Source organism: Labrus mixtus, chromosome 11, assembly GCF_963584025.1.
Source record: "Labrus mixtus chromosome 11, fLabMix1.1, whole genome shotgun sequence".
Classification (NCBI taxonomy): domain Eukaryota; kingdom Metazoa; phylum Chordata; class Actinopteri; order Labriformes; family Labridae; genus Labrus; species Labrus mixtus.
In genome coordinates, this window is record NC_083622.1 from 4,397,224 (window position 1) to 4,418,956 (window position 21,733).

The following is a 21,733-nucleotide window of genomic DNA, read 5'->3' on the forward strand; positions in this document are numbered from 1 at the left end:
ACCAAAAAGGTTGTCCTCTCCGCACTTATTTGATTGGATTGTCAATGGCAGCATGAGAGTTTCCTGCAGCACACTGATGCCACACATGCATGGAAATGTGGCATGGGGCAGGTGATGGTCCTAAGGGGGAGCTGTTTCAGTGTTCCACAAACTCTACTCGCTAATCTGTGCATGAAAAAAAAGCCCACTTCTCTCTTATTCCTCAGCCTCTCACTCCCAATGTGTCAGTGGCCTTTTCTAAAGAACAGCCGAGCATGCAGCGGACTTTATCTGGCCTCTTTTTCATCTGACCTTTAAGAGAAAGTAGCTATTATCTTACCTCAGGGCTGTGTAACAGGCACCCACATGCCTACAGTCATATCTCAGGCTATTCAAAGGCTATCTCAGCTGATTGTATTTTTAGAATGTTGGCCTGTGAATGAGGAAAAAAAGCAAATAAGACAATAACAAGAAGGCATATGTTGGATTATATTTGAGGCTGAAGCATAATAAAACAGCTCATATGTCAGAGAGACATATTTTTAGTTCGACAAAAGCACAAAGACTTCAGACACAGGATGTAGAGCCTCATTCAAACTGCTGCTGGTCCACTCTTTCTCCTTGAAGGGCATTTGTTTTCAGAGCTGTGCTGTTACAATCCCAGAAAACAAAAAAAAAGGCCTGAACATACCTTGGAAAAAAAATGGCTTACTGATGATGTCAAAAGTAGAGCCACATCAAGGTCACTCAAAGAGGCCCTTAAATGGGATGTGAGAAAGAACACGGCTCAGCGGTTCAGTGGTTGAGTCAGTCGTCTCTCAGCTGGAGGGACAGGGTTCAATACCCTGCTGCACAAGATACTTAACCCCAACTTGCTGTCGCTGCTTCATCTATGGCGTGTGAATGTGTATGAAAGGATTAGTTAAGACTGACGGTCACTTTACATAGCAGCCTCTGCCATCTGCTGTGTGAATAGGTGTGAATGTGTAGGTGTGAACTGTAAAAGTGCTTTCAGTAGTCAGAAGACTAGAAAAGCGCTATACAAGCTCAATTCCTTTAACCAATTTAACACAATAATAACATTATTGTATAATGTGTAGAACCCTACAGCAGTTAGCAGCTAACTGAAAAACTAGATGATATAGTTTGAAGCAAACCTATAAGCTACACAACGTCATCATAATTACTATATGACATAGAGTCATTCAATAAACATTCTACATTTAGCAAGCAATTGTATTGCCCAAAGAGTATGTTTCAAGTTCCACTAAATACTAATAATTTGGTGTTACGTCATCTGTTAAATGCAAACATGTTCACATACATGGGTCAACCATATTCCAACAGGTTTTGCTTCTTTAGTAAAAAAGCAAAGTTGTCATTATGACAGACCTTGTTCAATGTTATTGTGGGATCTGTGTTAATAACAGAGATTAGTGGGGCGTAGGTAACGTAGTGGTTAGTGTGCGCACCCCATGTACGGAGGCTATAGTCCTCCATGTGGACGGACCAGGTTGAAATCCGATCTGTGGCTCCTTTCCCGCATGTCATTCCCCACTCTCTCTCTCTCTCTCTCTCTCTGATTTCCAACTCTATCCACTGTCCTATCTTTAAAATAAAGGCACAAAAAAAAATCAGATATTATTCTCTCTCCAGAAAGTATACATTTCTTTCTGGGACCTTCGAGATACTCTCACTTTTATTTTACTTGTATGGCTCCAACCCAGGAACCCATTAACCATTTCTTAGGACATTATTGACCTTTGGGAACAATGGCCAACCCTTGGTCCGCCAGCAGTTAGCATTAAAATAAAATTCCAGGTAAGACTTCCATTTCCCTGTACTGCATTTACAGTCCACTTAGCGACTTGATAGGTGGCTGTGTGTTCAGATCAACAGAAAAGCAAAATTTGTCCCTCAAGTTATGTCCACCCACGCCATCACTGGATCAGCGCCTGCCACCACCCCTGACACCCAGCTAATATTACCTGAGTTTATTGCACACACCACTACGCATATGGAGGCACTTAAGCATCATTATGAATGCAAACAGGTACAGGAGCAGTCGGACAAAAAAGTTTGCACGATTAACAATTTAGGAAGATATTTCCAAATATCCCAACTTTAGCACATAAGCGTTTGTCAAGCCTACCATTACTGCCTGAGATTAAAAGACAATGAATGGCTTACAGAAGATCCCTATTTTTCCGGCTGATATAGACGTTCTTTATTTTCTGAAGTGACAGTTATGTCGCCTGATCGCCCCATTATAATGAATAAACTACATCTCCACATATTGTGAATGACTTGATCAGGAGCTATGACCCACAAAGATAAATCAGTGCATTGAGGAGACGGACGTTTCATAACTTTGGTCAATAATGCAGTGCTAGTTAGATGTCTGCTCTGTTATATGAGGGCGGGTGTCCCTTTCTCTTCTGTGACTGGCATCTCAGTTCTTCATCTTAATTTTAAAGGTGAATGAAGCTCCATGTACATTTGCATATGAAGTGGGAAAGAAATACGATTACTTTGCATAAAAAAATCATTATTGCTTCAAGTTCTCCAGATTAATACACATACCTGCTTGCGTTAACGTTGACAAAGCTAACTGAAACACAACCTCTTAATCGGTCATGTCACTACTTCTATGTTACAGTGAATCCAACCGCCCAATAAACATTTAATTTTATTCACAGAATACAAGAGTACTGTCTCTGTCCCTGGGAGAAAGCAGCTGTGGAATGCCAAGTTGTCTCCTCAGGCCTTGTGGACCGGCCTCTAGCGACACAGTCTGGTAATGGGCTCCCTGTTTGGATGGGAGCGGGGCGGCCCGGGGACTTGGCCCAAGATGAGGAAGAGTAATGATCTTTGGCCGATTACAGATCCATGCTGTGGTCGCTTCCACTCAAGCATTCTCATTCTGCACACCAACAAATGCACCGCACGGAGTCATCGCTCCAGTCGAGGATGTTTTCTGGAAGTCCCACTGAGAGCGTCTGAGGCACAGTGTCTGGGATGTGCCCAGGAGCTCCCGGGGGAAACCAGCGCTGTCCAGGGCCCTGGCATTTCAAAATGCCGTTCTTCCTGTGTAGTTTCCGGGGGGCTTCCTGGCCTTGGCTGCAGGGCCGCGACAGATGGCCAACTGGACATCCACGATGCGGCCTTCTGGTGCCATCCTCATGCCACATATGCTTCACCCCGCGGCTATGACTTCCTGGAGATTGCTTTCTCACAGTCCCTCACAGCCATCTCCATGGCTACAAAATCCCAATTGTTGGAAACAGACCTCGGCATGCACAAATGCACACACACACCAACTTTAAAAACCCTCTTGAAGCCCCGAATCCCCACATGCAAGGCATTCCAAAGCAACTGTGGGGTATTATTTTATCAGCCTAGCACACACTGGTAATGCTCCACAGTGGGTAGCTGCCATCACTCTCTGTTAATATTCCTTAATATTGGGATTTCACATGTCATGGAGCTGAATCGTTGCTACCAGATGATAAGATGCGTCTCAGTCAAGCCTAAACAAAAGCCGACTCTTGAGTGAATGGATTTCACTGTTTGGTTATGACAAGATAATCAGAGGCATTTCCAAACACAAAGCCAAGCAGTCATCTGGCCATGCTTTGGGAACAATTGGGCTGCGTTGGCTGGCTGATAAGCTCAGGCTAATCAGCAGAAAACTGTGAAAGCAAATATGATTGACTATATTGCGATCTAATTTCCTCTACAGAGCATGGTAGATCTGATCCACAGGCAGTTGGTTAACATTTTGGAAGTGTACATGAAAACAAAACAGTATAAGCTACGTAAATTACAATCAGTAAAACAGCTACTATTTTTACTAAACAGCTACTAAAAATCTTTCAGAGGAGCTGTCCAGCATTTTTAGAAATATAAATATTAGATTAGCATTATTATCAACACTCTCTTTTCATATCAGGTTAAACACAATATTACATTTGGAAAAGGGCCAAAGGGTTGACGTTTTGTTGTGGACAATGCCTCAATGAATAGTCTTCAACACTATGATTTAGTTTGAATTACTTGCATCTTAAATGACAATGGGGAGGGTGCTTCTTAACTGGCCACTGGACACTTGAACAGAAATTGGTTCTCTTACTACGCAGAAATGGATTAATGTGGTTTTAAACAATCCTAACCCTAACCCTAACCCTAACCCTAACCCTACCATTGGAATGAGCTCAAAAAGAAAAAAATATCGTAAAATTAGTTCGACATTGTCAAAGGTTCATTGTAGATGTGGAGGCAATTTGTTTTGGTCTTATCGTGACCTTGAGAGTGGATCTTTACCTAAACATTGCATTTTCTTTCTAAATTTTTTAACCAAATTTTGCAAAGATTTGTCAGATTCATGATGCTGAATACAGGCCATTCGGGCTGCACTATTATCCATCACCAGTTTAACAATTCAGTGGCTTCACATAGTTCTAATTTCTGACTGATTTAATCAGTATCCTCCTCCTGAGAAAAATTAACTTGCCTGAAGCTATTGGTTCTTCTAATGAAAGTTGGTTTTGGTTTGGCGACTCAGGTTACATTTTTAAAAAGAAAGGAAAAGAAGCACAAAACATACCCCAAGGGAAAATGCATGTTTTTTTTCATTCCATTATTGGACATGCTTCATACACATATTCCAAAAATACACAAATATACTCATGCACAAACACAATCCCATGGACATATGCTAACAGAGAGATGTCAGAGTGAAGGGGTGCACACCAACGAACATCCGAACAGTTGGGGGTTCGGTGCATTGCTCAAGGGCATCTCAGCAGTTCTCATCAAGTAAACTGGCACCTCAGCAACCCAAGTCCCAATGGGCTGAGCTACTGCCACCCAAAAAGAAGAGGTAAGTCTTACACCGTGTATGATTTAGACTGCCAGAGGACAAAAACAGACAACTGAACATAATCAAGAAATAATGCAATAGTTAGGGTTTTTGCTTTGTTGTTTTATTATACTCTTTAAAAGAGAGAGAGAGAGAGAGAGAGAGAGAGAGAGAGAGAGAGAGAGAGAGAGAGATCTAACAAACAATAAGAGCTTTCAGATGGAAAGTGCTGAGCATACAGAGATGATAATGTGCACATGGATCTTCTCATCTGGCTCTCTCAAAGACCTAGTCTGGACAACCCACCATGAAAAATTAACAAATGCTTCATGCAAAAATATTAGTAGCTACAGTATATACTGAGGTCATATGGTATTTGGACCATAATCATTCAGTACAATGGCGGCAGGTGTATTATTCTACAGAGGGGAAGGTGCGAAATGTCTTACAAATGGATCAGGATGTATATCTCAGTTTATTAGCTTGATGCTAATACATAATGAAAACAGCCATTCACTATAGCGAACAGAAAAAGCATTGTGATTGCTGTAATTAAAGGTATAATATGCAACATGTTAAACATTGATAAATCAGAAATCAAATACATCCTAACAAAATATATTGTTAAGTATTGACTTCTTAAAAAAGAGAGTGAAGTCAAACTCCCTCTGTGTTCATAGTTCCTAGCTCAATGGTCACACTGATAGGACAGCGCTTCCCTACATTTGTTTGCTTGTCACTCAAAGGCTCATACAAGTTTCCTACATATTCTTGCATGAACCCCTCCCTCTCCAACCATTAGTCCTGTCTCTCTGGGGGAAGAGAGACAACCCCATCCAGTCAGATAAGCTGTCTGTAGAGGCATAATGGTGGGTGTCTTCACAAGAGTACAATTGAAGATGAACCAACAGACTTTCCAAACTGAAGAATATACTTTGCTTTGTAAATGTTAAATGGACTTGAGCTTTTTTGTTTTACTACTCAAAGCGCTTTTACACCCCATGATACACCTACACATTCACAACCATGGAATGATGGAAAAGGCTGCTATGTAAAGTGACCATCAGAAATAACTAATCTCATTCATACATGTTCGCCAACGATTAAGCAGCGGGAGCAATTCGGGGTTAAGTGTCTTGCCCAAGGACACATGAGGCATGTTGCAGCATGCAAACCCCAAACCTTCCAGTTGAGGGACAACGGACTCTACCAACTGAGCCACAGCCACCTCCAAAATACTAAAAAGAAGTAAGAACCTAATCATCTTTGGGCAGCATATCAGAAGGGAGGTCAGTCCTACAAACACTAAGGGAGGGATGATGGGGGTGGGGAGTAGAGTGCTGAAGGACAGAGGAAGTATGGACAAAGTAAAGTTTTGTTTTGGTCTCAACAACTTGTGCTCCAGTGTGACATGTGCTGGACATTACTTTGAAATTAGCCTGTTATGCCTTTAACTTAAGCAATGATATAACTAAAGTAAAAACAACAATTTTTTAACTTAAAAAAATGCAAGTTGTTTTCCTAGCATCTCTCAATGAGTCATTGGGCAAATGTTGGTGACCTGTGGGCTGAATAAATTAAGCCCAATTGGTCAGCAAATCAAGGGAACGTGCCATGATTGACCTGCCACTCATTTACACTAAAGAAGTGAAAGGAAAATTCTTTGTATAAGAAAGGGAGGGCATAGAGAGGCAAGCCCATTCATACCATCAGCTATGGATCTTTACCAATGGCCTAAAATGTAAAATGTGATTTCTGTTTTCAAATGTTTTTAATGGGAACCCATATCATGTGCTAAAAATTAAAAAAGAATATCATGGAGAGTCACACGCAAGAGACAAATCAGTTAAAAAAATGTGCAACAGCACACCATTCTTCATTAGCTCCATGACTCTTCAGGCCTTGAGTCTGGAACAACATTGTAAGAGGAAGATCTCTCTTGAAACGTTCCCATGGTTAAATAAAAATGCCCAATGGGAGCTTGACAGTGTGAGGACATTTTTTCAACAGTTAGTACATTTCTTGTCCTGCACCTGTTTGCATTTGGCCTGGATGTGCGCACAATAGTTTTCCATGCAGCAACAATGTGGACATTACCCAAATTGTTGCAAATAGAACTTTCCATGTCCTCATCTTTTACATTTTGGTCAGACACATGAGTAATTACAAAGAGACAACACAGACACAGCAGCTCATTATCAGCATTCTGTTTTTCTATCACTCCATTCCTGGGGGAGAGGAAACCATGGCATCTCTATGCCCTTGCCAATACTTTGTGGAACAAACAAAGTTGTGAGGCAGAACCAGGAACTAATTTCATTAGCGGCTGCCATTTGTGACTGATTACAGGCTGTTCTCAGAGGCTGGCAAGCAGGTCCAAAGTTCTGGGAGGTTAATAACCAGTAACAATCAATTACTTATCCAATCTGATATGATCAATGGGGTTTCCAATCCAGCAGACAGCAAGATGAGTAGTGGAATACGATAAAACCACAAACATGCTGAATGGTCTGCAGCTGCAGCTGAGCTGTTCCCAAGGCTTGACTGTTTTACATCAGCAAAACGCAGAACACACTAATGTACAACTGAAACCAGAAATACATGAGAAATCGCTCATGCAAAAAGACAGCACAGCCACAACTAACCAAAGGAAACATAGAAATCTAATGAATAAGGAATTCAAGTTGAAGATTGACTAATAGGCATACGAAAATGAGTCGACTCATATTAAAACTAAACTCCTGCACAGAGGTTGGATCACAGTACGTCCACGATGTCAAAAAAAAAGAGAAGAGTGCACCAGCAGCATCTTAATTAGTGCACTATCAGCCATCAGTAGGCCTCCCCTGTATTGCCGTGCATCTCCGTCCACATCAGGACTGATTATTCTAATGATGTCTAAACCTCTGTCCGGCCATTATTCACACATCACAGAGCCTGGCCTTGTTATCTCTGACGGCAGGGCCTCTTGTCTCTCTGAATTCACATCCAGCAAACAAAAAAAAAAGGCTCCTTCCCTTTCCCTCTCTGTCCTTACTAAAGGGTCTCAGTTGCCATCAAGAATTCAAATCACTTACTTAAGCAATTAGGTGAGCTACAATACTACAATACAATTCCAGTACCTTACATCATTATGTGACTGCAGGAGGGAGGGAAATGTTTGCATTGTCAAAGCATATTTTCTACAAGTGTACAAAGTTCATCAACCTTGCAATATTGCATTATTTCATACTGAGTTTAACTCTAAAGCCGAGAATTTGTTCTAAAATGTATTTGGTAATTAGTTTGAAACATTTTGTGAGCAATATGTTTTGGCCTTAGGTCCCTGAAGAAAGCCCATGGAGGGTAAAACATCAGTCAGTGCTCTCATAAGCATGGACTCTTTAGATTAATTCAACTGGCAGTTATTTCTATTCTTCTAGTTTCTTAGTATCTTTAGAAATTGTATATCAATTTGTATCGGATTGACCCAGATGTTTAAATGAACTCACAACCATGCATATAATCAGCTAAAAGCATGTAACCCCTTCAGAGTGACCTGGACCTCCTCCCAGTTGTAAGTCACTGTAAAAACTCTAAAACAAGGTAGCAGAGTGCAGCCGTATCAGAAGCCAGAAACACTACAAGTGGCTCCTTTCTGAACAATTGAAAAGTCAGTCTTGTGCTCAGCCCGCAAAGCTCTTGATCACAAGAGAGACAATGTGTCTACCTCATCTTTATTAAAAGTAATCTGCCATTACTCTCAGCTCTGATTGTGCATTTAAAAATATGCATTTATAATGTTGCTTATGCCCAAAAATGCAGGAGTCAAGCTTTAGATTAGATTAGAAATCTTTATGAATCCCCAGCAGGGGAAACTCATTTGCAACCTGGTCAATTCACACACACACAACAAACATTATCGACAGAACAACCCCAGTACACAACATGTAAATACATACAAACACCACTGAAACCATTTGCGACATCATGTACAGCCTGGAGTCAGAGCCACAACCAAAAAAATTAAGACTATCTGACTGCTGCTTGAAGAAAGGGCCTCCCGAGTCAATTAGTGAAACTCTGAGGCAACACTAGTCGCTCACTGAAGGAGCTTCAGAGTCCATTAAAAACACCATGTAACACAGTGGTTCTCAACTGGTGGGTCGGGACCAAAAAGTGGGTTGCGGTGCTGATTTTAGTGGGTCGCGAATATGTGACTGAAAAAAAAAGTGTTAAAAAGTATTTGAAGCGCCCTTAAAACATGTTGGTTTTGTATCATCTCTTTGTTCCGTCACATGTTTTGCACCTGAGGTCCAAACTGCACCTTTTCTCATTCATTGATCTGATTGGTTGAAAAAATATCAGAAATTTGGGTCACAAGTTTCATGAAGGAGTTGGTGGTGGGTCCTTGGGCTAGACCAGTTGAGAACCACTGATGTAAAGGAAAGTTTTGAGTTTGGTCCTCATTCTCTTATCAAAGGTAACCCCAAGTGAGTGTGGAGTAAAGCCGATCCCAGAGCCAGCCTTTTTGATCAGCGTATTGATTGTGTTTTTATCATCCACAGAGATGAACAGTCAAACCAAATGTGAAGTAATCTCTGAGGAAGTAGATCTCGAAATATATAGTTCTGTACTAATGTGATATAAAGCCCTGCTGCTATTCTTAGATTCACAAAGCATAAAAGCAAGAGTTTGAACGCAAAGGTCCTTATGTTTTGGTTTCCTAAGGATTTAATGACCATTGACAGTTTTTCTCTGCAGACTGAGTTTGAATTGTTGTCATGGAGATGGGTCTACTTTATAAACACTCACACCCTGTTAATCTGCTAATGTATATCCATGAGTACTGGGTGAACTCCAACCACTGAGGACGACCAAGAAACACTGTAAAAGCTTTCTTAACTGATAGTGAGTTGCCCTTGAGGCACGCTACAACTGAGCTTGAAGCTCACATGCAGCATAAACCTCAATTTATTTTCTTAGTTTGGAAGTGAGGTTTATACTAACTGTTGAACGTGAGAAAAAAAAAGAGAACCACTGAGAATACGTCTCAGTAATAGATTGTCTTGGCAGAGTGTTGGTCCCATGCAGGGGGAAAAAGATTAATTTCTAAGGCTGAAAAGTGAAGAGTAAAGTTGAGTAAAATATTTTTATACGACATTTTGACAAAATTTGGAAGGATGACAAATACAGGCAAGAACTAGCTGACAAGTTTCCAACAAGAGCTGCACAACACATCACAATGACTTTGGGCCTAATTTAAAAACAGTGCGTTCAGACCAAGCGGCAACCTCTGGAATTGAAAAATGGAGCCAATACGGAATCAAAATCTTCCCAGTCCATTGAAGGTCCACTCGAGGCTGGCTCCAGGAGCCCCGGAAGTCACATACACACCACAGCCAAAAAAAGCCAGTATTTAACAGTCTGGTACAAAAAAACAAATAGGTTTGTTTTTGTCCACATGGGCACAAACTATATGGCTCTGTTTTCATGTTACGAGCGATATGTGTTATCTTGAGCCCCCTGCAGGAACAGATGGGTGACATCACTCAGGCTAAGTCCATTAATATTTACACACTATGGTACGGACAAATTTGTGCTTAAACAGTTCGTACAAACGCTTGGGGCACAAATCTGGGACTGATCAATATTTTCTTACTTGAATTTGTTTTTACTCTGCAAACAAAGTAAGAACTACCTCATGCACAAATGATGAAAATGTGAACACAGCCTTTTAACTTAATGCACAACATATGAAAACTACATTCTGTAAAATAAAAAGCCTTTAATAGAGAGATATAGTTCAAACTGGATGGTGCACACGTGTCATGAATCTGACGGTGAACATTTCTACTTCTATATTAGTGATTGAGGCCTGTTGTAAACATATGAGCTTTCGCAATAAACACACTAAATTAAATAAATCAATTATATTCAAAGAAGAATGTTTTCTCACTCAGTTTGTGCACATTGTGCCTGTTTGATGGAGGCCAAGGTATGATGGTCATCCTTCAACAACTTGATGCATTTGGATGAAGCTCCAGCTAACTATCAGCTACCCTCTGATTAATTGGTTCCAATTTAGAGGTTAAAAATATATATATATATTTTTGGTGGTTAAGGAGGGACATGTTTGCCTGTATGGACATGTATTGTATAAAAAAAAGAATAGCAGTCATATTAAAAACATAATTTTGTTAAGAAAATAATTACAAAGTAATCACAATTGTGCAATTTTCTAATATCCAGCAGGCCTGATTGAAAATGTATAGCAGTGTCAGTTTTTTCCAATTAGGTGCAGCCGTATTTGTACATTCATTGCTTCCCTGTAGATAAATATACATTAGCAGGGTGGGGGTGGGAGGGGGGTCTGTTTACTGTTACTGTACAATGGCTGGTGGGTATAAAAAATTGTTCCTTGTGTTATCACTGCTGTAATAATCACACAATACCAAGCAAAAGCAAATAATCAGCACAGTGTGACTGTGCCAAAGGATGATGGTGTATTTGTACAAACAGCGCAGCAGATGGCAGTTCTGAATGGGAGCCATATGTAAACATTATTCACAAATGTGATGGAGGTTGTGGGTCTCATGTCATGCTGACATGGCTGAGCATCAGGGTGGAACGGTCCTGAGTGGAAACCTCAATCCTGATCCCTTAACGTTCCATCAAATTGCTATGGCAACAACACATAATTGATTATTGATGTCACGAAAATTTAGAGGCCCTAATTAAGGTTCAGAGGTCACAAAAGATTGATAAACAGCACATGAACATTCGTGTCATGGTTTAAGTAGAACAAGGTTGACTTAAGAAGTTACTTTGAAGCGTATGTTTGCTAGCACCGGTGGTCAAGTCAAGCGGCAAACTCAAGTTGTTGAGAAAATTAAGCTAATGCTAAAGTGCAAAAACTGTAGTTCCATGAGTGTCCACTTGAGGCTTGCTGCAAAGCCAAGGAATCCCCCACTTGACCGAGTCCCAACAACAAAAGTAACTGGCTGGGAATTTGATTTTTATTGGCAGGCCCAGACAACCAAAGTCAGTTTCTTCGGACTTCAACAAAAGTTTCACAATGACTAGTTCAATACAATCAAATAAATATGCTTATTGACTGTATACTGTAATAAATCAGTCCAAATGAATTAATAATGACAGCATTCTGATCCACCAACGACCCACGGCTGCACCCAACAGTGCAGACTATCATTTCATACTAAAACAGTCTGATGGCCCGGCCCCAATATAATCGACTATCATCGCGGCTCATTCACTTTGTATTGGACCCAGCAGGCGAGTAGGGCAAAGGATTATGTGATGCTTGGCGAGCAGGCACAGGCAGGAGATGCAAGAAAGGGGGTGGGACAAAAGTTTAACTTCAAGTGAGTGCAATGCTTTTGATTGGTCATTCTGGATTCTGCCGTGATTGACAGGAAACGCTATTTTCCCTAGCATTCAAACAGGAAACAACAATGCGGCTTTGTCTTAATATAAAAATACCTTTTTATAGAAAACAGTGCACTGAAATCTCATTCTGAAAGCATTTGGTGCGAGAAATGTGTAATGTAGTTTCTGAATCTTGACCCATTTGGCCTAAATAAAAAGTTTGTTTGACCTTCTTGGTGTATGCACTGCTGTGATTGACAGTTGCCACAGTTCACGCCCGTTAAAAATATTACGCCTTAAGGAGATTAAATGCATGTGGTAATGTTTAAGACATTAAAGTTGACACCCCAACTAAAAGCACAATCATTCAGAAGATACAACATTTCATCCTTTTCATTGTCAGACCCCCCCTCTGATACAGCAGCTTGGTCTCTCGCTTCAAAACATGATGCTGTAGGAACCATCTTCCATCATTTCTGGAAACGGTCCACTAGCTCTCTGTTTATGTCCGTTAAGTAAAAAAACAAGTAATGACCAATCGTGATGGAGTGTTTACAACCCTGTCCTTCAAGATGACTGACAACAAGAAAGTCGATTGAAACAACAAAGCGGGCGACCCCACTTCAGGCCTACATTGTGATAACCACCATTTTCAAAGTAAGAAAACACACCAACCCATGTTGTGATGAACTGAATCATCACTTAATATTCAGAACAAACAGCAGATAATCAATAGTGACTAGAACAAAAAAAAAAAAAAAATAGGGAGAAGAAAGAAGAGTGCGAGTGGTTAGAACAATCTGTTGTCCAGATCGGCTAGATGAGCAATGAGTCATGCAGAGAACACCCACCACTCAACATCCTGTTACATACACTCCGACTAACACACCACAGAGGAAGAACTCATTTCAGATGTACCAGAAAAATATGGAGGGAGTTCAGATTATATTAATAAACCCTCTCCGCTCTGTTCTAAGTCATGTAAGTTACATAAAAGGTAGCTGGAACACTTTATGGGATAGTGTCATTTGGAATACATAACTGTGCACCTACGCACTATACGTGGCATCCTGTATACATGAAGGAGAAACAATCTATTTAATTCCCTCTGTTCTTCTTCACGTAGGCCTTGTTTCCTTTGCCATGTCCAATTGATTTCATGACACATTTTTTCCTTACATCGATCAATGAGTATGACTGAGTGCTTAATATAATGTAAACCGGTGTGTTGTAAAAACGTAACCATGGTTACAGTTGTCATAAATGGGAAAAAAAGCTCAAAAGCTTTTTTTACCAGGCTGTTAAACTTTTTATTTCTGGTTTCAAAGTGGGCATAGCTTGGTACCAGACAGCCTATAGTTAGGTATGTGGCGTATATCATGTACAGAGGCAATAGTCGTTGTTGCAGCGGCCTTGGGTTTGAATCCCACCCGGCCTTTTGCTGCGTGTCATCCTCAACTATCTCCTCCCAGCGTTTTTTAGTCTACATAATAATATTGGGCCTAATTAGAGTTTTTTTTTGTTTTGCTTTTGGGACCAGCCTAAAGCCTGGCTCAGACTGCAGGATAATCGGGCCCGACTCAAGGCTGCTCGGAACCGATTATCTGCCCAGATTATTTTATAACGTGAGTCATATAAAGATCCAATCTTAACATCCCCAATCCACTCGGCGAACGTCGTTGACGCCCTGATTTATTTCAAATGTGTTTGACATTTAGAATTTAGAATCTTGACGATTACGTCATGAAAGGGTCTGGAGGAACACATGTGTGACTACAATCACAGAGAGAGACGAGGGTGGACTGTAATAAGGATAGTAATGGCGACCGGCGGCACAGATTTTCATACCTTGTAGTGTGAGCATGTTTGAGATTGTGGAGTAGGATATCTGTTAGGATTCTCCGCATGTGTGTGATGCTATCTGAAATAAAAATTGGGAAGGATTTTCAAACCCTTACAGTGTGAGCAAGGATTAAGAGTAACCTCAAGGATATGCATTTTTTTTTTCTTGCAATTGTGCATTGTTTACATTTTCCAACTTCAGATGTTCCCACTTAAGGTCCAGGGGAAAAAGGGGAACCGAATGTTACCATGACTCTCAGAAAAACATGAACTGTAACACTGGGCTGTAGTTTCAGTTATCACAGGGGTCAGCTGACTGAACATCCATTCATTGTTTATGCAGGTTCATCTGCAGGGAAATGTAATAATTCTGAAATCAGCCTCTCTGCATCTGTTCAAATTTAAAAATGTATGCAGAACTATGACCCTTACCTCACCTTGACAACACAGACCAGACTCTGAGATCTATTATGTCCAACCATCTGACCCTGATTCAGCTATTTTATAAAGCTACATACAGGCTAACAGCAGCCACAGTTTCTTACAATCACATGTACAAAAAGCACTGATAAAGGGTATCAGTCTGAGCATCATAATCCCAGCAAGAAATAAAATTATCTTCTTCTTTAAGCCTGACCTTTATCAAAACATAAGGAAAGCTGAAACACTTAAAGATGAACTGAATGTTTGTGGGTTTAGAAAGAATAACAGTTACATTGCACTTACAACAACAGTCATGCCTGGTGGCAAACTGTGAAAATAACTGTGAACAGGGGGAAACTTCTGTTTTTTTCTAAAGACACAGCATGTTTTATAGACCTGATCTAACTAAGAGTGCTGAATGATTGAAGTTAGGACTAACCTTCACAAAATCTTCCAGCATAAACCCAACCAGCTTAATCAATCTTTCTTTGTATAGCATCAATTCTTAACAAATGTAAGCTCAAGCCACTTAAAGGAAGAATGTGCACTTTGATCTAGTAGATGTCGCCCTTGAGCACCAGCATGAAACCAAAACAAACTGCTGTTTGGCGACACCTCCGCCACACTGAGTCCTCCGCTCTCCTACAGCGACTCACCTCCAACCCCTCTCCCCTCGCATTTGCACAAAGGAGTTATCAAATTGGAACGCACCATAATTAAGCATTAAGCGCAAGCAAAATTGTCCTTTACTCAAGCTGCATTGTTGTGTTAGCATGCTAATGGTAGCGCTATTTAGTTAGCTCGTAGCTTGACATGTAAATGTACACTGAATGACCGTGATCTAAAAACGCTTACATGACATTCAAATAAGCAGTGAGTATTCTTCCTTTCTCTCACTTAAACAGCTTTTATACGCAGGGGGATGCAACGTTATGTAGGCTACAAGAGGTAACCGTGCTCAGGCCCGGTTAGTCCTAGAGCAGTGGGAGTGCACGCCAGCTGGGAATGGGGAGGGGGGACAATCGTGCTTCAGCACAGTTACAGGGCTACTGGGCCTATGTGAGAGCGCCCTAAGAGACACTACTCATTGCTATTTTAATACATCATGAGCAAAGCACTAAGCAACATTTAGCAAAGAACAGTGACACTATAAAACATCCTTTCAAGAGGCAGAAACCTCGAGCAGGGCCAGACTCATGATGAATAGACATCTGCTGAAACTGTGGTGGGCTAGAAAAATGGGATGGAGGGAGCTGCAGGAAGAAGACTCAATGGTTTGCTGTCATATCAAAAACATACTAAAACTAAAATAAAAGGTTCGCTGTTTCAACTTGTTAACACTTATGTTAAAATGTTTAAAACAGGGCGTTACCCTTCGTAATAGCCTCACTTTTTGACAAAGTAATGCTAACCTAGCTAGCTTTTCAGGCATTTGATGCAGAACAGGTTTACTCTCAAAGGACATGAATCAAACAAGTTCTTATGATTTCCTGTTTGGGTCCTTCCCCTCTTTGCTCCACATTATTTAATTTATATATGTAAGGAACACAATGTGACAATTTTTTAAAATCTTAGAAAATAGTGTCAACAAACATTTTCTGATTTGTTTTGAAACTATAAACTGAAAAAAGTTGTTCCTTACTGGCACTACTAGAAGGGAACTAGATTAATAATATGATAAATGCTAACACAATGACTGAGAGGATATTGGTCTTATACAAAGATTCCAAAATGTCAGCATGCTGTGGAAAGTTCAACACATCTTGTTGTTTTTGTTTTCCTTGTAACAATCACATACAGAGCTCCCTGACCTCACTTCACTGACATGTTTGCATTGATGGGGGGAAACAGAAACTAGAAAATCATCCATCCATGTGTGACCTCCTGCCCGAAAAACAACAGAAAGCTCTCAACAGTCCATCTCTTCTCCACGTGATTTCTGCATATATGGAACATTATGGAACCTACACAAACACACACGCCTCACACACAACCTCAGGCCCAACATGTTTGCAGTACATGCATTCACACAACACAAACATCTGTGCTTCCTTGTTTTCTACAGAAAGCAACGGAGAGGCATCCCTGATGGCCTACCATCCCCCTCATCTCTGCCTGCCTCTCCTCCCCTCTCCTCCTCCTCCTCCTCCTCCTCCTCCTCCTCCTGTGTGTAAGGCTGCAGCATCCGTCACTAAAGGCTCAAAGACGCAGTGTGAAAAGGAGGGATTCCTCCAGCTTTACCTTTCAGCGTAGGGAGAGATGTGGGCTGTGATTTAGCTCAGATGTTGCTGCTCCTCAGCCTCGGTTCACAATATCATATGACCAAGTACCACCTGCTCTACTGCCGGGTCATATGACCAGATTAGAGGAAGCAATGATCTCTGGGATTTGTAGTTTAGGGGGGATGGACAGGATGGGATTTTGTTCTATAAATAACATACAGTACTGAGCTGTGGCTGTGAAGGCCAAGTGAAAATAAATAAGAGGTCTGAATTAACTTCATTCTGAGCCCCTGCTTTGATGATCTATTGTAGAAATAATAACATAGAAGTATGATTCGGTTTATATATTTATGTGTGTATATATATTCAGTATACACATCCCTTACATCTTTATTAACAGGGAGAACAGTGGAGAACATTATTTAAATAAATTATTTAAGATATGGGGAAATAAAAATGGATCAATTACATTCTTGAAATGATGACATTATATGACTTTATATGATGACATTATTTTAATAATGTAGGTAATATTGTCATGACAACCTCCAAATAAGTAATCTTGTGTGTTTTATAACTGTAATGCTATAGGATCATTTTACAAATGCATATTTGAATATTTATATTTATTTTGATTTACTTTATTTTACATACTTTAGTGATCTGTGAGGGGAAATTCTGGTTTACCATCAGTTATTGAGAGACATGCTTCTCACACACATAGGCCTGAAATACACACATGCACAAACAGGAGCTGTGGACTTGCATTAGTGGAGATGTGTCATAGTGGGGCTGCTACACACGACTACACAGGGAGCTGTCGGGGGTTAGGTGTCTTGCATAAAGGCAGCTTGGCAGTACTCGTGAATTGACTTGACATTTCCCAAGTCCCTATACAGATTAAGCTACTGCCGCCCCTAAAATGTGCACCGCCCAGGAATCGTACCCGGGTTGTAAGAATGGGAATGGGAATCTTGCATGATACCACTACACCAGCAGCGTTTTTTTCAATAATAACATTACCATTATTAGATGCATATACTCTATACTAGTCAGGTGGCTTAGGACCAGATTTGGAAAGAATGGGGACACGTCGGACAAAAGCACTAAATTATTTCCACATAGTCTCCATCACCATAGCTTTACATTTTTGGTTGGAGCCACTTCATAAAGATGGCGGTTCCAAGATGGCAGCCATGTAAAATCTGTAACAAGGCAACACATGCATTAATTTAAATTAATGCATGTGTTGCCTAGGAACCATGTTGAAAAATTACGCAATACATTGCCAAAATTAACATAATTATTTGATCTTGGCACAAATAATCATCTAGTGATATTTTCAGTAGCTTTAATGAATTAATTGACCCATAAAATGTCTATATTGACACCAAGATTGACCTTCTAAGTGGCTTGGAAGTCATATTGGCACTTACAGATTTTACATGACTGCCATCTTGGAACCGCCATCTTTATGAAGTGGCTCCAACCAAAAACCTATACAAGCCTCCCCTCAAAACCTACCATTAGTCATCACCACATACACCAGCGGTTGCCAAACTTTTTCTGTCGGTTCCCTTTTTGGTAGATGAAAATACTTTTAAGCTCTTTAAGACATACACAAAACACACTGTCAGTCATGCTCTCTGCGAACAAATTCACAATTTTGAGAATTTTTCACAAAAAAAAAAAAAGCTGCAAAAAGTACAGACTGGTAGTCCGCTGTGACAATAAAGTGGAAAAAACGAACAAGTCACTTTTAAAAAAGCAGATACCGTGACATGAAACTTCCACATTTGTGAGGTCTGGTGGTGTCCTTTTCATCATGATGTTTACCAGGAAGTCCTCTTACAAAATTGTCCTTGCTTCATTAGCAGTGAAAAAGGGGTTAACCCCTTGAGGTCTGAGGCTATTTTGGCCCTTTTGCTATAATTATCATTTAACGTATGCTACATCAAAAATGTTTACCATATAAGTGCCCGGCATAATTTCGCTAAGCTGCCTAACTATGTTATAAACAAACATCAACACCCCATGTGTATTTTTTAAGCAGTAGTTGCACAACTATTGTCTCCATAATTTGATCAATTATTCATCAAAAAGATCACAATGTGTGCCGACTGAAGGCATTACCTCCAGATATCTTGAAGTAAAAAAATGGTGTGCCACAAGGTTCAGTCTTGGGGCAACTGTCATTGACACTTTACATTAATTGTAAATGTTTGTTCATATGCAGATGATACAGTTATTTATTTCTCCACTCCTACACAGCATCAGGCTCTCTGTCACTTACCAGAGGCCTTTGATTCTGTACATGCAATTTCAGGAGGTAAAATTAATTTTGAATCCTGATAAAACTAAACTCTTAATGTTTTCACACTCGAATGATGTCTTTCAAGCTATATATTCAGCAACTTGTAAAAGAAGCTAAAGTTGCGGCTGGGTTTTTTGATGTAGAGAGTCTTAGTCTCAATTAGGTTTTCCTTGTTAAATAATTTTTTTTTTAAATAAAAAATATCTATATTGTGAAACTATATTCTAGATGATTAGAAAAAGTAATAATGTATAAAATATAGTCACTTCATTGATAGTCAAAGCAAATCAGAATTTCCTCTTTGGTCTTTACTGATTTTAAAGATTGTTGATAAAAAGAATTAGGGTAAAAGAAAAGCTTTAATTTTTTCAATGACATAAGTCACCCTTAAATGCATTTCCTTAAACACGTGGTGTTTTTATTTTTCAAAAGTTTTAAGCAGACACCTCCTGTTTTCGCCATCTGTTTCAACTCTGACATCCTGATTCATCTCTGAGCTGCACAGGTGATCGCTACTCTGCTCTGACTGCCCCACAAACTTGGATCTCTCAGAGACATCTTGTCCAGAGAGACATCTGCCTTCCTGACACCAGAGTGACCTTCACACACCATCCTGCTGTCTGATCAGTATGGTGCATATGGCAAGAAAAACTGCAGGGACCCAGGCCAGCTGTCCTGTCCACACTGAGACTGATATATGTAGTAATGGAGCTGTTAATGACAGCAGCACATGTGATACGTATCAGATTGAGGATTCTCCTGATTAATTCAATCGTCATGCTGTCACTGTGTGAAAAAAGCTGCACCATAATATTGCTTCCACACATTTTAAAGGTGCTCACAGAGAACAGAGAAAATAAAAACATCCTGACAACTCTGTTGTTCTAAAGTTGCTCTCAGATTAAAGGTCTAATATATAAGTTTTCTACTGAATTAAATGATAAAGTGACCTTACCATATTACCAGACATTAAGGAAACATGCTATGTTGAAGTGCTGGCCTCTCTGTCAACAATGCAGCAGCCAGTATGTCCTCCTTTTAAACTTTGATTCCAGTGTGGACTGGTTAGATTTTGTTCAGAACAGAGAAGGCAGACAGTAGGCACCGCCAAAAAGTCACTCTGGATGCCACTTGGTTTGCCAGGCAAATGGCAAAACAACAGGTGTTGCCAGTGAACTGGTTCTGATATAACTGATTGTACCCAACCTAAAAAGCCTCTGCATTTTTCTAATAAGTTCCACGAGCAGAAACATGCTCAAACTAGGATCAATATTGGAGATGCTTTTTTTTTAAATAGAGAGAGGTAAGAACACAGAAAGGTTTACAGACCGATTTAGAGCTGGCTAAACACTGAAGCTTCAGTGTCATTTAGTGACATGACAACCTGTAGGCACATCTATTTTTATTTTTAATAATTATATTCCCGTCCCCTGTTTTCTTGAGCTGCTGTAATGCACAAATTTCCCTCACAGGGATCAATAAATTTTATCTTTATCTTTATCTTATCTTTATCTAGGGAGGAGAGGGCGGTGGGATTCAATATTTTGAATGTGGTTATTACCATCTTCAAGCTATATTAATGGATGGATGTTTTTGTGGTTCACATTTATTTAGCCCAAAGAGCCTTTAAATCCCATGTTAAGATGTCAACGGTGTAAAAAAATAGGAAGGAGAAACTTGGGGTCAAGTCAGTCAAAATTTGGCTGTTTGCGTTCACGCATACTGCTCCTCCTGAAAATCTCAGGAGTTTTCTGCAAGTGTGAAAGCCCTATTATAGGTTGAGGTGATGCTCTAACCCAAGAATGGGCTGATGACTGATCCAAGTAGTTGTCCTATCAGCAGTAAGGAAGATTTGAAGTGTACCTGAGAAAACAGGGCAAAAATTGATGTATGTTTTGGATGTACTTCTTTTCATAATGAATGTGATTTTAATATGCGTCCGATGCTTAAGAAGGAGATTTCTTGATGTTTATAATCAAGACTGAATGTGTATGTCAGTGATTCCCAAAGTACGGTCCGGAGCCTGGAGTTATAAGGGTCTAGTATGGCTTTACAAAAGCAATGTACACTGTTTTTCACTGCTAATGAAGCAAGGACAATTTTGTAAGAGGACTTCCTGGTAAACATAATGATGAAAAGGACACCATCAGACCTCACAAATGTGGAAGTTTCATGTCACGGTATCTGCTTTTTTAAAAGAGACTTGTTCGTTTTTTCCACTTTATTGTCACAGTGGACTACCAGTCTGTACTTTTTGCATCTTTTTTTTTTGTGAAAAATTCTCAAAATTGTGAATTTGTTCGCAGAGAGCATGACTGACAGTGTGTTTTGTGTATATCTTAAAGAGCTTAAAAGTATTTTCATCTACCAAAAGAGGACATGACAGAAAAAGTTTGGCAACCACTGGTGTATGTGGTGATGACTAATGGAAGGTTTTGAGGGGAGGCTTGTATAGGTTTGTATTTATTGCGAATTGTAAAAGCAATATTTATTTTCATCACTTACAGTTTTAAAAAGAAATGCAACATCTTCTTCCACAAAGACTGTTTGTTACTCCCTCCTTGATAATAATCCAAGGGGGGTAAGGAGAACAGTTTTGGAACCACTTTCCCCTGAACAAATATAAACTATATGACTGCTATTGACCTCTGATGGTGAAAGACTTGGATGATTATGCGTTTGTGCAGAGAAAGAATGTGTAGAAGCTTATTTCTATGTGTGTTT

At 40.0% G+C, this 21,733-nt stretch overlaps 1 protein-coding gene across 1 annotated transcript in view; it reads right to left on the reverse strand.

Moving 5' to 3' along the window:
• tsnare1 (T-SNARE Domain Containing 1) overlaps window positions 1-16,820 on the reverse strand; it is a 154,276-nt gene extending 137,456 nt beyond the window's left edge. The window contains exon 1 of the mRNA XM_061049657.1: window positions 16,715-16,820. The gene's annotated coding sequence lies outside the window, so the exon portion shown is untranslated. The remainder of the gene's footprint in view (window positions 1-16,714) is intronic.
• Between the last annotated feature and the right edge of the window lie 4,913 nt (window positions 16,821-21,733).